This window comes from Aquarana catesbeiana, linkage group LG03, assembly GCF_042186555.1.
Source record: "Aquarana catesbeiana isolate 2022-GZ linkage group LG03, ASM4218655v1, whole genome shotgun sequence".
Lineage (NCBI taxonomy): Eukaryota > Metazoa > Chordata > Amphibia > Anura > Ranidae > Aquarana > Aquarana catesbeiana.
Window position 1 is genome coordinate 284,421,081 of NC_133326.1, and position 14,157 is coordinate 284,435,237.

The window sequence follows — 14,157 nt, forward strand, 5'->3', positions numbered from 1 at the left end:
GAAATTTTAATTATATTTTATCTCCTATATTTTGTCATGAAATAAAGCAAAGAAAAAACTAATTACAAAAACAACAAAATGACACAAGGCACAGTAACATAATGCAGTACTACTCATTTTCTTATCATTCACTAAAAGCATATATTGTACAAGACTGGCGAGTTTATTAAAACCAAGAGGGGGTTAGAAACCCTGCTCATGGGCAGCAATGGGGTTTTGGGAGAAAGATGCAATGTCTCAGCACAGTGCAAACTCGTAGATGTCATGTAGAAGGTCCAAACTCTGTTTTCTCTGCTAAACCCCACCCACTTCCAGTCAGTTGTGGGGGGGGGGGGGGTTGTTGGAGGCCTTTAGCCTTCTCTTTCTTGATTATATCACTGAAAATGAACACTACTACCCCATATTTAGCCATCAGAGTGCTTATAACCCAATTTAAAGATGCAATAAAAATTAATAATCTCTTTCCCTGCTGTCTCCTAAACAATGTCTTACATTTTTCCCTGTGCTTGCCTGCAAATATCCCTCCAAACACATGACTTCTGCAGTCCTTCTGGCATTTCATCCAGCGTCAGCCTGCGGGCAGAGTAGAGCAGGGCACATAAGTCACACAGCAGTGGTGTGCCATTGCCAGTGTGCACTAGAGACAAGACAGATTGGATAAGGATTGCCTCTTTTTCTCATATTATTTATATACAGCACATATTGTTTTTCATTACTTTTTATATTTTTATTGACTGCTAAACACTTTCTGGCTGCAGTGGTGGAAGGGTTTAGAATCTACACCAAAGCCCTAAGATCTTATATATGCTTTGAATCCCAACCATGGCACTACCTGTCTGGAGTTTGCATGTTCTCCCTGTGCCTGCATGGGTTTCCTCTGGGTAATCCGGTTTCCTCCCACACTCTAAAGACAAGGTGGTAGGTTAGTTGGCTTCTGTCTAAAATGGATTGAATATCTCAAAAAGGAGCAATTAGACTTCTCGTGTCCAAACACACATAATTAGTGTAGTCCCATGTAACCAAAACTATTTGCAGAAAAAAAAAGGGGGGTGGGGAAAAAAAGTATTACCACCTTAAAGAAATGTCTGAGGGTTTAATGATGGTTGCATTTATTACTAATAAGTTTGTAGATTTGCCTTAATGACTATCTATAGTTTTATAGCCTATGCAATAAAATTTAACATTTGACTAATTTTGGCTCTGCCAAATGCTGCATAAGTCCCCTAAAATAACCGCTTTCTTACAGGTGGGGAATCTTTTCTTTCCTATTTTTTCTCCTATCTAAGTTGGCCCTAGTATGTGTATGAATGAATGTGAGTTAGGCAGGCCATTAACAGTTAGAATCCTGCTGAACTGGCCGAGATTCGCACCGTTAATGGGCAGGCTGAATGTAGCAAGTTGATCCATCGATCAGCTTGGGTACAACCAGCAAGCCGGATTCTCTTGCGATTATCGCTAGCAGCTGCTATAGCCTCTAGCGATAATCACTGTCTTCTCCCAGCAGGGACGGCTTCATCCACCTGACACCCGCCCCCGCTGGGACCAGACAATTGCTCGGCAGGAGGGATTCCCGTGTCAGCACTGTCTGTTTGATGGGGAAATCATGCATATTTCTTTCCTGCAACACGTGGTTGCAGGAAATAAATTGGCAGCATGTATGGCCTGCCTAAGGGACCTTAGATGGTAAGCTCTTCGAGGGCAGGGACCGATGTGAATATACAATATACTGTATATGTAAAGTGCTGCGTAAATTGACGGCGCTTTATAAGTAATACATAAATAAATAAATACTAGCTAGCCATAAAAGATCATTTGATGTTGAAAAATGCTGGTGAGCTACTGAGTACATTTAAAGTTTATTCCCTGCACTGCTGCTCTTCTTTGGCAATTTCTAACCACAGCACTGGTCACCAATAATGTACTGTACAAATATGTTACTTTTTATCCTAGATTTAGGCATACTGTATGTTAACATCTCTATTATATTTATACTCTATTGAATTTATTGACACAATTGACACTGGTAGCTGTCACAAAGGGGAGCTCCATCAAAATTTTGCTATGGGGGCCCATGAACTATAGTTACGCCAATAGAAAGACAGAAACCAGCAACTGTAGGGGCCTTTCTTGACATCAGTTTGAGATGCTTCAGAATTCTGAACAATCCAGAATTCATTGAGATGTGTATTTGAGCTGCAGTTGACCTCCTTCTGACCTGCATTTGACCTGCTTTAAGTGGGTTTTGCGGTCATATATACTTGTATGGGATTGCAAAACCCATTTGAATCAAGAAAAAGTCTGTGGACACAGGCCCCAAGTTCAGATCTTTCAGAACCAGAGCTCTGTTTCATGGCCATGGTTTGCTGTCTACCAGCTGTGCCAGACATCTAAACCTTTTTGCTCTTTGTAAAAAGGGCAGTCATCAAACATAAAAAAATGACAGTAAACATGCAATTCTATGGATTTCTTAGAAGTATAATAAAGTATTATTCCCTTTTTTGCTGAGCTATGTGTTTCATCATGTTGTTCACAATCTGTAAAATTTCACAACATTCAGTTTGGCAATACATAAATATGGCGTCTTTGTTTTTACTGCAGTGTTTAACAACAATCATTTCAAGGTGCATTCGTTGTTTGGAAGGGAGCCAAACTGAAATATTGCTAAAGCACAGAACCCAGGAATAGCTTTATAGCGTTAGTCTGCTAGTATATGATTAATAATTAAACCATTGGATTTCATGTCTCATTTTTAAGGTTATTTTATATCATAACAAACACCATAAAGATACAGTATATACGTCAACAGATAGTCGCTAAATCTCTCTAGTGTGAAAGACTATGGGACATTTTAACATTTTGGGACAACTATTCCCCCAAGATAAGAGCGTTTATGGGTTTCTTCAGAGGTCATAAAAATGAGCACACAAAGCATACACAAGTACAAGCTGGTCTGCCTTGCTGGGGCAAGAAGATACCTCAACATTTTCTAACATCTACGATTTATAAGTATAGTTATTGATGTGTTACTGGTACTGTCATTCTAAAAAAAATTTAGTTTGATAATTATAAAAGCATAAGTAAATGCTCCTGTGGCCCTCATATTTTGCTAGAATGCTGAGAAGGACAAGGGAAAGATTTTTGCTTGGGGGAGGGAGGAGGAATTTTTTTTGGCCAATATTGTCACATCTGCCCATTTGTTTATATAGTGTCAAGATTGTTTGTTTGTTGTCTGCATATGTTTATGATTGCTCGTATATTTTCACGATTGATTGCCCCTTTATATTCAAAATTGCCTGTTTGTTATCCACACATACTGTACTAACAATGGCTTGTTTGTTGCCCACATGGTGTCACATCTGTCCATTTGGTGCCTGCATATTGTCACAGTTAGCAGGTAGCTGTTAGCCTGCGTATGGTAAATATTGCCCATTTGCTGCCTGCATATGTAGCAGTAGACTGATTTTTGCCTTTGTAATGAATACAATTGCCCATTTGGGATTTGTGGCCCATATAATGTCAGTATGGCCATTATTTTTATTTTTTTGCTTATGTATTGTGCAGTCACTCCTGTTTAGAAGATCATCTTACTATAATTCAGTGCCCTTTGGGCCTGTCACTAACAAAGTATGCTGCTATAAACCTCATATTTCACAACAGTAAACTACGTGTTCCACTAATAAATCCTTGCATTTTAAACATTATTTAGCCTTCAGTTACGTGCCCCTCTTTTAAAGTCTTACGTTTTATATATATTTGGCAAACATGATTATATATTTGAGGCCCGTGAAGGGCTTGTACTTTTAGCGAGACGTCACGGAGCCAGGTCACGGATTCCAACACGTGAGTTTTTGCGGCCCATTTTTTACATGATTTTTTGCATAATTTTATAAGCTTTTAGCATGTTTTATTTTTAACCTTATTGGTTGATTTGTTATTTGTATGAAATCTTTTTGACATTTACAATTAATACTACACTATAAGGCACTTTTTTGTTGTATGTTGCCTTTTGGTGATTGGTGGCATGTAAGCAGAAAAATATCTCTGAGAGGAATCCTGAGAAACCTATGAGGAGTTTTCACTGAAGCCTGCTGTTATAATCTATGCCCTGCCATATATTCCACTATTGTGGTGAGTGCGCATTGCATGGGGGGGCGATGGTGGTGGATCGGTGTTGGTGACACTTGTTTTCTGGCGTGGATTGATACACTATGCACTGTGGTGTAATTGGCACTTCTTAAATGATATTACAGTATGTGAGTTTCCTTTTGAAAGCACCTGGGAGCTCCAGATTCTGAAAACCTGGCATTGGTGGGTTGAGATATCAGCCTCATTGAGCCATATTGGGATTCAGGATAATCTATACGTGTTTGCTGCACTTAATTGAGCAGCCAGGATCTCTGGTGAGTTTTCTATTTAGCTGACTGGAGCATTTAAGGATTGTTTCAGGAACTTCTCACTGGTGGACATCTTTTTTGATTGTGGACTTTCTTTTTTTGTTGTGGACTTTTTTATTTAGTCCCTGCAGGGACACTTTTCACATCTGTTATATAGATAAACACTAAATATGGACATTTTCATACATTTTATTGAGTTTACACTGCATTTATTGGAATGTTTTAAGAGTCATTGGGGGAGATTTACTAAAACTGGAGCACTCAAAATCCGGTGCAGCTGTGCATGGTGGCCAATCAGCTTCTAACCTAAGCTTGTTCAATTAAGCTTTGGCAATAAAACCTGGAAGCTGATTGGTTTCTATGCAGAGTTGCATCAGATTTTGCACTCTCCAGCTTTAATAAATAACCCTCGTAGTATTTTTTTTTATTATGATTATATACAAAACATTCTGTGCATTAATAATATTCATTTAATTTCATGATACCTACTGAAAATATTGTTAAAGGGTGTGTGGAGGAGGTGGTGTTTTCATATAATCTGCTCAGGTGTCAACTGTGCTAGTTACACCACTGCCTTCGCCATCTCTGCCTCTGTTATTTACTGGTGGGCAGATGCATTCATACTTTTTTTTTTACTTTACTTTTTTTTACTCTTTTTGAATCTGCAATTGCCAATGGACAACGGGGGAGCTGGTGCCATTCTGTCATTGGATGCCCAGAAGGCATTTGACATGGTAGAATGGGAGTATCTATGGATGGTATTGATTGCCTTTGGTATAGGTCCAGGCTTTATAACCTGGCTAAAATTATTATATAAAGACCCTAGGGCAAGGCTGCGTATCAATGACACTATGTCACCAGCTTTCCCATTATCCCGGGGAACTAGACAAGGCTGCCCTCTATCCCCGTTGCTGTTTGCATTGGCGGTGGAACCATTGGCCGCCGCAGTTAGACAGTCTTCGGGGATAGAGGGATTCCGACGTACAGGAAGAGAGGACAAAATATCCTTATATGCAGATGATGCCTTAATCTTTCTGAGCGACCCCACAAAATCCTTAGAGGAACTCATGGCACTTGTATCTGCATTTGGACAGTTTTCTGGGTTTCGCATCAACTGGGAGAAGTCGGTATTGATGCCACTATATAAAGCCAAAATTTCATTACTAGACTGTGCAAAACAAATTCAAATAAAACATAAAATTAAGTATTTAGGGATCCAGGTAACTCGAAAAGTGGGGGACTATGTGGACCTTAACCTTAGACCACTATTGACTAGGCTTAAAGATAAATGTCGGACCTGGTGCAAACTCCCAATAACTGTGATTGGCAGAGCCAATCTTATAAAGATGATTTGGGCCCCACAATTATTGTACATTTTTCATAATTGCCCGATGTGGATAGCCGCATTTTGGTTTAAAAGGATAGAATCGCTCTTTTGCGAACTCATTTGGAAGAAAAAATATGCACGTATTAAATTAACAACCTTAATGCTGGCTAAAGATGAGGGGGGACTCTCTATCCCACATCCAAAAAATTATTTTTTGGCTTCACAAACCCAGCAATTTTTTGGCTGGACAGAGGTAGATGAGAATGATCCCATACAGGGGTTATTACTTCCACTGGGTAAGGGATATTCAATGATGTCCCTACTAGAGACAAAAACCTTTCAAAAAGATAAGAAATTCATGACAGGTGAGCTATTCAGTAAGGTATGGCTAGCAATAAAAAAGATTACTAGCATTACAGGTTATACTTCCTATACACCAATATGGAATAACGCAAACTATGAGGAAGTGCAGAGATTGGAGGGATTTGGGCTTTGGCAAACTCAGGGGCTGAGATATGTGGAACAACTGTTTTGGAACGATAAGATAAAATCATTTGCGCAAATATCTGAGGAATTCGGGATTCCAAGACAGAGGTTCTTTCAGTATCTCCAGCTTAGACATGCTTTTCATGTCCAGACCCGTACATCTGTATTTAAGCTTAATGTCTCTAAAATAACAATATTGTTGAAGAAAAGGGATCAAAAGAAGGGACTTATCTCTAAAATATATGAGATATTGCAGTGTAAATTTAAGGAAACGGTAGTGGTGCCGGCTAGGTCGCAGTGGGAACGAGACCTGGGAGCACTGACTGACGCCCAGTGGTCGGAGGTCTTGTCTGCGATCCCAAAGGTATCTCTGTCAGCTACTCAAAAATTAACACAACTTTTTATTACACATAGATCATACTATACCCCCGAAAAACTATTTAAATGGAAACGCAGGGAATCCCCCTTATGCCCCCGATGCAGTGGTGCACCGGCTAATCTAATACACATGTTGTGGAAATGCCCCAAACTCCATCATTACTGGCAGGATATAATTAAAAACATAAATAGCGCATTAGGTATAGAAATTTCACTAGACCCAAATTTTTTTTTTGTTAAATTGTTTATTTAAGTGGAGAACACGACCCTCATGGGTCAACAGGTACATAGAAATACATGCATCAGATAACACGTCAGGTACAGTATCGTAATACACATTCTTGCATAGTTCTTATTAATAGATCAACAACTAATTTGTTATTTCCATAACAGTACATTAATGCTTATAGGACTGTAGCGTGTCATATTGTGGATTCTTAGTAACTATATATCGTCTTTTAGTACTAACTCCCATTGTGCCGGTCCTCTATTTTCTTAATTTATTAAAAGTAGGAAGAATTAGGGGGTGTTGAAAACTGAGTGGAAAGAAAGAAAAGAAAGTATAGCATAGAGGGGAGAAGGGGGCAGGAATGGAGGGACTGGGGGGGGGGGGAGGGGGGGGAAATCTCGCGAACATGTAGGGTCAAAAAGTCCGTATTCCTAGATATCTATGATTCTGCTCGTAGGAACCTGGTATCTCAGCATGCACAACCGCACCATCAACGGGTGTCAGCTACTCCTCTCAAAGATTGACCTGCCGCCAAGTATATAAACATCGACCATAATTGCCATGTTTTAGAGAATGCTTCTTCTCTATGTTGTGCTGTGTGGATAAGGTCTTCCATTTGTCTTATGTCTTCCACCTTCCCCAGCCACATGTCAATGGACGGTGGTATGGTGGATTTCCAGCATAGGGGTATGCAAGCTTTGGCTGCATCTAACAGATGTCGTATGACCGATCGTTTGTATGCCTTATCTGGAGTCTCAGTGGCGTGCAGTAAAAAGAATGCAGGGTCTTTTGTAATTGTCCTGTCGGTGAATAGTTGTACCGTCTCGTGTATTACCCTCCAAAAACGGGAGAGCTTGGGACATGACCAAAATATGTGTAGCAGGGTTCCTTTGTCTTTTTGACATTGCCAGCACACTTCAGACGTAGTAGGAAATATTTTATGTAGTTGTGCTGGGGTTCTATACCACCTGGATAGTATTTTATAATTTGTTTCCTGGGTTTTAGCACAGATGGACGACTTGTGTGTGAAACGTAATATGCGTTGTCTCTGCGTGTGGTTGAAACTGTAGTCTAGCTCCTCTTCCCATTTGGTTAAATCCGGGGGTATGTAGTCCGTGGGGGGTGTATTCAGAAGACTATACATCAGTGAGATTGTATGTGGTAAGGTGCCCGTGTCAGTACAAAGTTCTTCTAGAGTCGTAAGTCCTTGGTTAGCGTCTATGGGGGGTGGGATGGAATGCAGGAAGTGACCTAGTTGGAGTGTCTGCATAAAGTCTAGACGGAACCTCCCTAGTGGGTTAGAGAGCTCCTCGTATGTTCTCCAGCGTCCTCTCGAACTGAAATGGGAGGCCATATGTATACCTGCTTCCCCCAATTTCAGGAAAACTCTATCCTGTAGTCCTGGCGTGAATAGAGGGTGTCCTATAATTGGATAGAGGGGCGAGTTTCGGGATGAGATGTTTGGATTAGAAGTTAGTTTAGCACAGATTCGGGCAGTGTTGCCTATCAGAGGATGTCATTTAAGTTCTATTGGTAGGCTTTGATAACACCACGGGGTACCACCCAACGGAATTGTGGTGAGGGATTGCTCTAGTTGGGTCCATAGTTTGGTCTCTTTATGTCTACGCCAATCTATGAGTCTTCCCAAGTGTAGCGCTTGGTGATACGCGCGTATATCGGGTAGTGCCAACCCCCCATATGACTTGGGGAGGACAAGTAACTTAATTGGCAGTCTGGGTCTTTTCTTAGCCCAGACAAAGTCAATAAATATTGTTTGTATCTGTTTAAAGAATCCGGGGGGCATACGTATTGGGATGGCCTGCATTAGATATAGTATTTTTGGTAATATGGACATCTTCAGAATGTTGCAGCGCCCCAACCAGGAATGTAGACCTGATTGCCATGTGTTTAGCAGTGTTTTTATATTTGTCAGTAGTGGCGGAAAATTAAATTTGTATAGATTCGACACTGTTTGGGGGATATATGTACCCAGATATTTTAGAGCTTGGTCTGTCCACTTCAGTTTAAAACTGGCTTTAAGAGATGTGAGTAGCGATGGAGGGATACCTACACCCATGGCTACTGATTTGGCCAGGTTAATTTTCAGGAAGGCCAGGGATCCATATATGGAAAATTCCTTTAGTAGGTTTGGAAGAGAAATAACTGGGTTTGTTAATGAGAACATCAAGTCGTCTGCATATGCAGATATCTTATACTGAGTGTTAGCTATGGTGATTCCGGAAATGTCCGGGTTTAATCTAATATGGCAGAGGAATGGTTCCAGTGATAATGCAAAGAGAAGGGGCGAAAGCGGGCACCCTTGCCGAGTGCCATTCGAGATTTGAAAGGAGTCTGACATTACGCCGTTAACCCTAACTCTAGCAGTCGGTGCGGTATAGACTGCCGAGATCCATTTTAGCATAGTGTTCCCTAGGCCAATGTATCTTAACGTTGTGAGCATAAACGACCAGTTTGCCCGATCGAATGCCTTTTCAGCATCTGTACTGAGCAAGACCATCGGTGTGTCCGTCATTGTGGCGTTATAGAGTAAGTTTAGGACTTTAGTAGTATTGTCCCTCGCCTCTCTGGTAGGAACGAAGCCTACTTGATCCAGGTGAATCAAGTTGGGTATATGTTGTTGTAATCTCGTGGCCAAAATTTTTGTGAATAGTTTCAGGTCCGTGTTCAGTAAGGAAATTGGACGGTAGCTGCCACACTGGGTTGGGTCTTTATCTTCTTTATGAATTACTGTTATTTGGGCTTGTAATGTGTTGTTATGTAGTAAACTCCCTTTACCTAGGTCGTTGAAGAGGTTGGTCAAGTGTTGTCCTAATGCTGGGAGTAGCGTCTTGTAATATTGGATTGTAAAACCGTCAGGGCCCGGGGCTTTCCCTTGCTTGGTGTTTTTAATTGCCATTTGTATGTCTGTTAATGTTATGGGTTCGTCTAGTAGGTCACGCGTCTCAGTCGATTTTGGAGTCTGCTATATATTTTGCAATATTCTCTGGGGAAGGTTGAGTCATGTTTAGATTGTATAGATTTTCGTAATACGACCTAAATTCTTGTGTGATTTGTTCGGGTAAGTCAGCTCTTTGTCCCGTGGGAGAGTTAATGTGTGGGATGTATGATGCCATGTTCTGCGATTTTAGAGATTGGGCCAATAGTCTTCCACACTTGTTACCAGATTCGTAAATCTTTTTGCGGGAAATCTGGAGAGCCGCCTTAGCCTTGTACTGGAGCAGGTCTGTTATTTGCATACATATCGTGTCTAATTCGCTACCTAGTGGTCTGGACGGTGCCATTTTGTGGGCATATTCTAGTTTATGGAGTTTGTCAAATAGTGTTGATAATTGTGCTGTCTTTTGTTTTTTCAGTCTTGCCCCATGTTTGATAAGCACTCCACGGATCACCGCTTTGTGTGCTTCCCATATTAGTCCGCTATCTCCGTCTTCTAAAGTGTTGGTGTGGAAGTAGTGTGAGATTTCTTTTGTGATGTCTGCTACTATGTCTGGGTCTTGGAGAAGACTTTCATTTAGTCTCCATGGTTTTCTTTGTCCTTTGAAAAAGTCAGTAAGGTCATATTGCATGGTAACTGGAGCGTGGTCAGACCATGTAATGGATCCAATGGCCGTGTCTTTAACCGCTCAAAGTTGGTTGTGTGGCACTAGAAAGAGATCAATGCGCGAATATACCTGGTGTGGGCGAGAGAAAAAGGTGTAATCTCGTTCCCCAGGGTGAAACAGGCGCCAAGTATCTATCAGCTGTGCTGCATGAAGGGCCGAAAGCATCTCTCTACGAGTGCCACGTGTGATAGAGGATGTGCCTGTCGATGTATCTTCTGCCGGGATCAAGGGGATGTTGATATCCCCTCCTACGATCAATTGGCCCTCAGAAAAATTCTGTAGTATGTTTAAGTGTTTTTTCATGAATGTATCTTGGTGTTCATTAGGGACGTAAAAATTTGCTATGGTCACTTTGGCGCCGCCTATCAGGCCTTTCAGGAAAAGGAACCTGCCCGCCGGGTCTGTCTTTTTGTCTACTAGCGTCCATGGTACTGATGCGGATATCTGAATAGATACTCCTCTGGATTTAGCTTCTACATGGGTGGAGTGATATACTGTCGGGTAATATCTGTTTTTTAGTATTGGGAATTTGTTTTCTCTGAAATGCGTCTCCTGAATTAATACTATATCAGCCTTCATGTGTCTCATGTCGTTTAGTAACATTCTCCGTTTTTCTGGGACATTAAGCCCCTTTGCATTGAGGGTGACAATCTTGAGAACCCCCATGTTCGCGAGAATATAGTACGGATATGTGGGGGAAGAAAGGGGAAGGGGGAGGAAAGGAAGGGAAAGAGAAGTGGTAGACTAGTAAGGAGAGAGGTTCAGATTAGGGTAAAGACCACTCTAAAGTTGTAAGGGGTGTCGTGGAGACGAATCTCCCACTCCGCCCAATCTAACGAGTGGTTAACTGCTATATAGCTGAAGATTACTTCAACGCCCACCAGAATACCTGGTTGGTGGCGTTTTCCTAATTGGGGAGGTGTCTAGCAAGGACCTCGGGAGGAGGGCTATGTCTTCCCCGAGCCCTCGGATCAAAAGATGGAGAAATGAAAATGGCACTCTGAGCATAACATATTCTGTCTCTAGTGTCGGACTTAAAACTACATATATGAAAATATATATATGTGTATGCGCTCTGGGCAGCATGAGCGCTGTTGTGGTCATCTTATTCAACTTATTAACGTTCAAAACGAAACAAAACCATATCATACGCTGAGGACTACATTTACTGGTTGGTTTGCGAAATGTACTGAACTGAGTGTACCCTTCATAATTGTGGTGGTGGTGATAATAGTACATAGATGGCATACATCAACATACTTCTTTATGTGTTGTTTTACTGGCGGTGGCTGTAGGCAACCTTCCAACAGTGCAATGACTATCAGTGAGGACACATGCAGCAGGGACAATAAGCTGAGTTCCCTCCGGGGTCCCACTGCAGTCAGAGTCCCGCACAGCCCTTTGTCCAGTCAACACATCCATTACACTCTCTCCGTGTCTTGGTTTTAGCTGTCATCTATCTACCACGTACAAGAGCCATCTCACTGAATACTTCTGCTGACACTGACTATCAGTATCTCCAGATTCATCCCCCCCCCCCCCCACACCACCAAACCCCCAGCCGGGGGCTCACGTGAGACCTCTGAGCAGTCGCCGGTCTCTTAAGAAAAACTGATATCATATTATACATAACAAAAGTTCTTGCGTTGTAGTATCATTCCCCATACCGCCTCTAATGTGCATCCGGGCAAGCGTGCAGAGTCAGGGGTGTTATCTCTCCTCTTCGCGCCCGCTCCAGCGTGGGGACGAGGGAGAAAGGGAGGGGGGGAGAGACCCTCCTCCCGAGGCATTGCAGCCACATAGATAGCTGCTCTGGCAAGGGAAGGAGAGGAGGGCGGTAAGGCGTGTGCTAATCAGTTCCCCATCGCCAGTTACCGCGAGATGCCCCCCATCCTTGAATTATCTATCGCTGTGTCCAACAGGGACAGGCTGCATGAACAGGATGCATAAAGAAAAAATAAGTGGACTTCTTCGGTAGTCTCATGCCAGTCTTATTCTATGACCGGGAGGGTTGAGAGGGGGGGGGGTAGAGGACAGCACCGTGCTCAGTGTATGGGATATCTGGAAAATCGCACACTACTTGGGTAGGGCAGTAATATAAACTGTTCAGGAGACATATGATTAGCAAACCTGATACTCAGCATTAACTTGTAGTCAGCGTGGATGAAAGGCAGTCACTTTGTGAAAAGCTTTTGTAATAATACCTTCAGGACTCACGTGCTCCGTTCTCTGGTCTGGCACGGGACCTTCCCCGGGATCTCTGTGAGCGGGTGGTCTGGTTGTTTCTGCTCAGGATCGGGCCCGGACGGCCGGTCGGACGTGGGATCCTTATCAGCCAATTTGGAATCTGTATCGGTTCTGCCCCCATGAATTCGAAAAGGGCTGGAAGGTCAGCTGGTGTGCGTAGTGTAAAATAGGCTCGGTCTGTGCGGAAGGTCACCGCGAGTGGGTAACCCCATCTGTATGTGCAACCATGACTTCTTGCCAGCTCTAGGATGGGCTTCAGTATGGCGCGGCGCTGCAGCGTGGCCCTCGATAGATCCGGGAGTATTTGAATATGTGCCCCGTCAAAGTCAATCTCTCCCTGGTCCCAGGCTTTCCTGAGTAAGGTCTCCTTCTGTGCGAAGCGATGCATGCGGCACAAGACGTCCCGAGGCCTAGCGGGGTCTGTAGGCCTGGGGCCCAGGGTGCGGTGGATCCTGTCTATTTCCAGGTGTGGTGTGGGGTTGCCTAGCAGGCTCTGAAAGATCGCCGCCGCCGTCGCCGCCAGATCCTCCGGTCCCGTGGCCTCTGGAATTCCCCGCAGCCGCAGGTTGTTACGGCGGCTACGGTCCTCCAACTCCTCCAAATGGAGCTGCATGTCCCGTGATTCTAGGAGATGGGTCTGCTGTGCATGCTCCATAGCCGTCAGCCTCTCATCTAGGGTGGATAATCTATGTTCTCCAGAGGTGACCCGGTTCTCTACTAAGTGTAAGTCCTCTCGCACCTCTTGGATGTCTTTCCTGTGCGCCTCCTCTATCCTCGAAATCATGGTCTCAAAGTCCGCTCTCGTGGGGAGGGCCTCCAGGTCTGCTCTTGTGGGGAGAGCCCTGAGCATGCTACGGAGGTCATCTTCCAGGATGTTCTGATTTCCCGGGTTGCTCTCCGACTCCGTGCAGAATAAGGCTGGTGTGCCCGTGAGGGGTATGGGCGCCGGGGCCTGTGTCGGCGAAGCCATCTGGGAGTCGGTGAGAGATGGAGGTATGCGGGATCCACGTGGCGGGACTGCTATGGCGCCGTGGGATAGGTCTGCCTGACCTCTGAAAAAGTGTGGAATCCCCGGTTGTGTGGTCCGGTGGTGGGCTCCCCGGGAAGTCAATCTCGTCCTGTACCTTTTGGGGTCGCTCATAACGTGCTCACTGCATAGAATTGATGGTTTTAGATCCTAATAGGCCGGGTTGGACAGGGAGCTCCTCCAAAGCACGTCTTTACTCGGCCATTGCTAAGCCACGCCCCCCACTAGACCCAAATTTATGTTTATTAAATATAGTGGAGGAATCAAATATTTCAAAACATACCCATATCGCAATGATGAGAGGCTTGTTTCAGGCACGAAAGCTAATAGCTCAGAAGTGGATATCTATATACCCCCAACGGTCGAAGAATGGAAAACACAAATAAAAGAAACCATAATAAAGGAGGAATTTATTTATACACATAGAGGGAGCCAAGATAAATTTG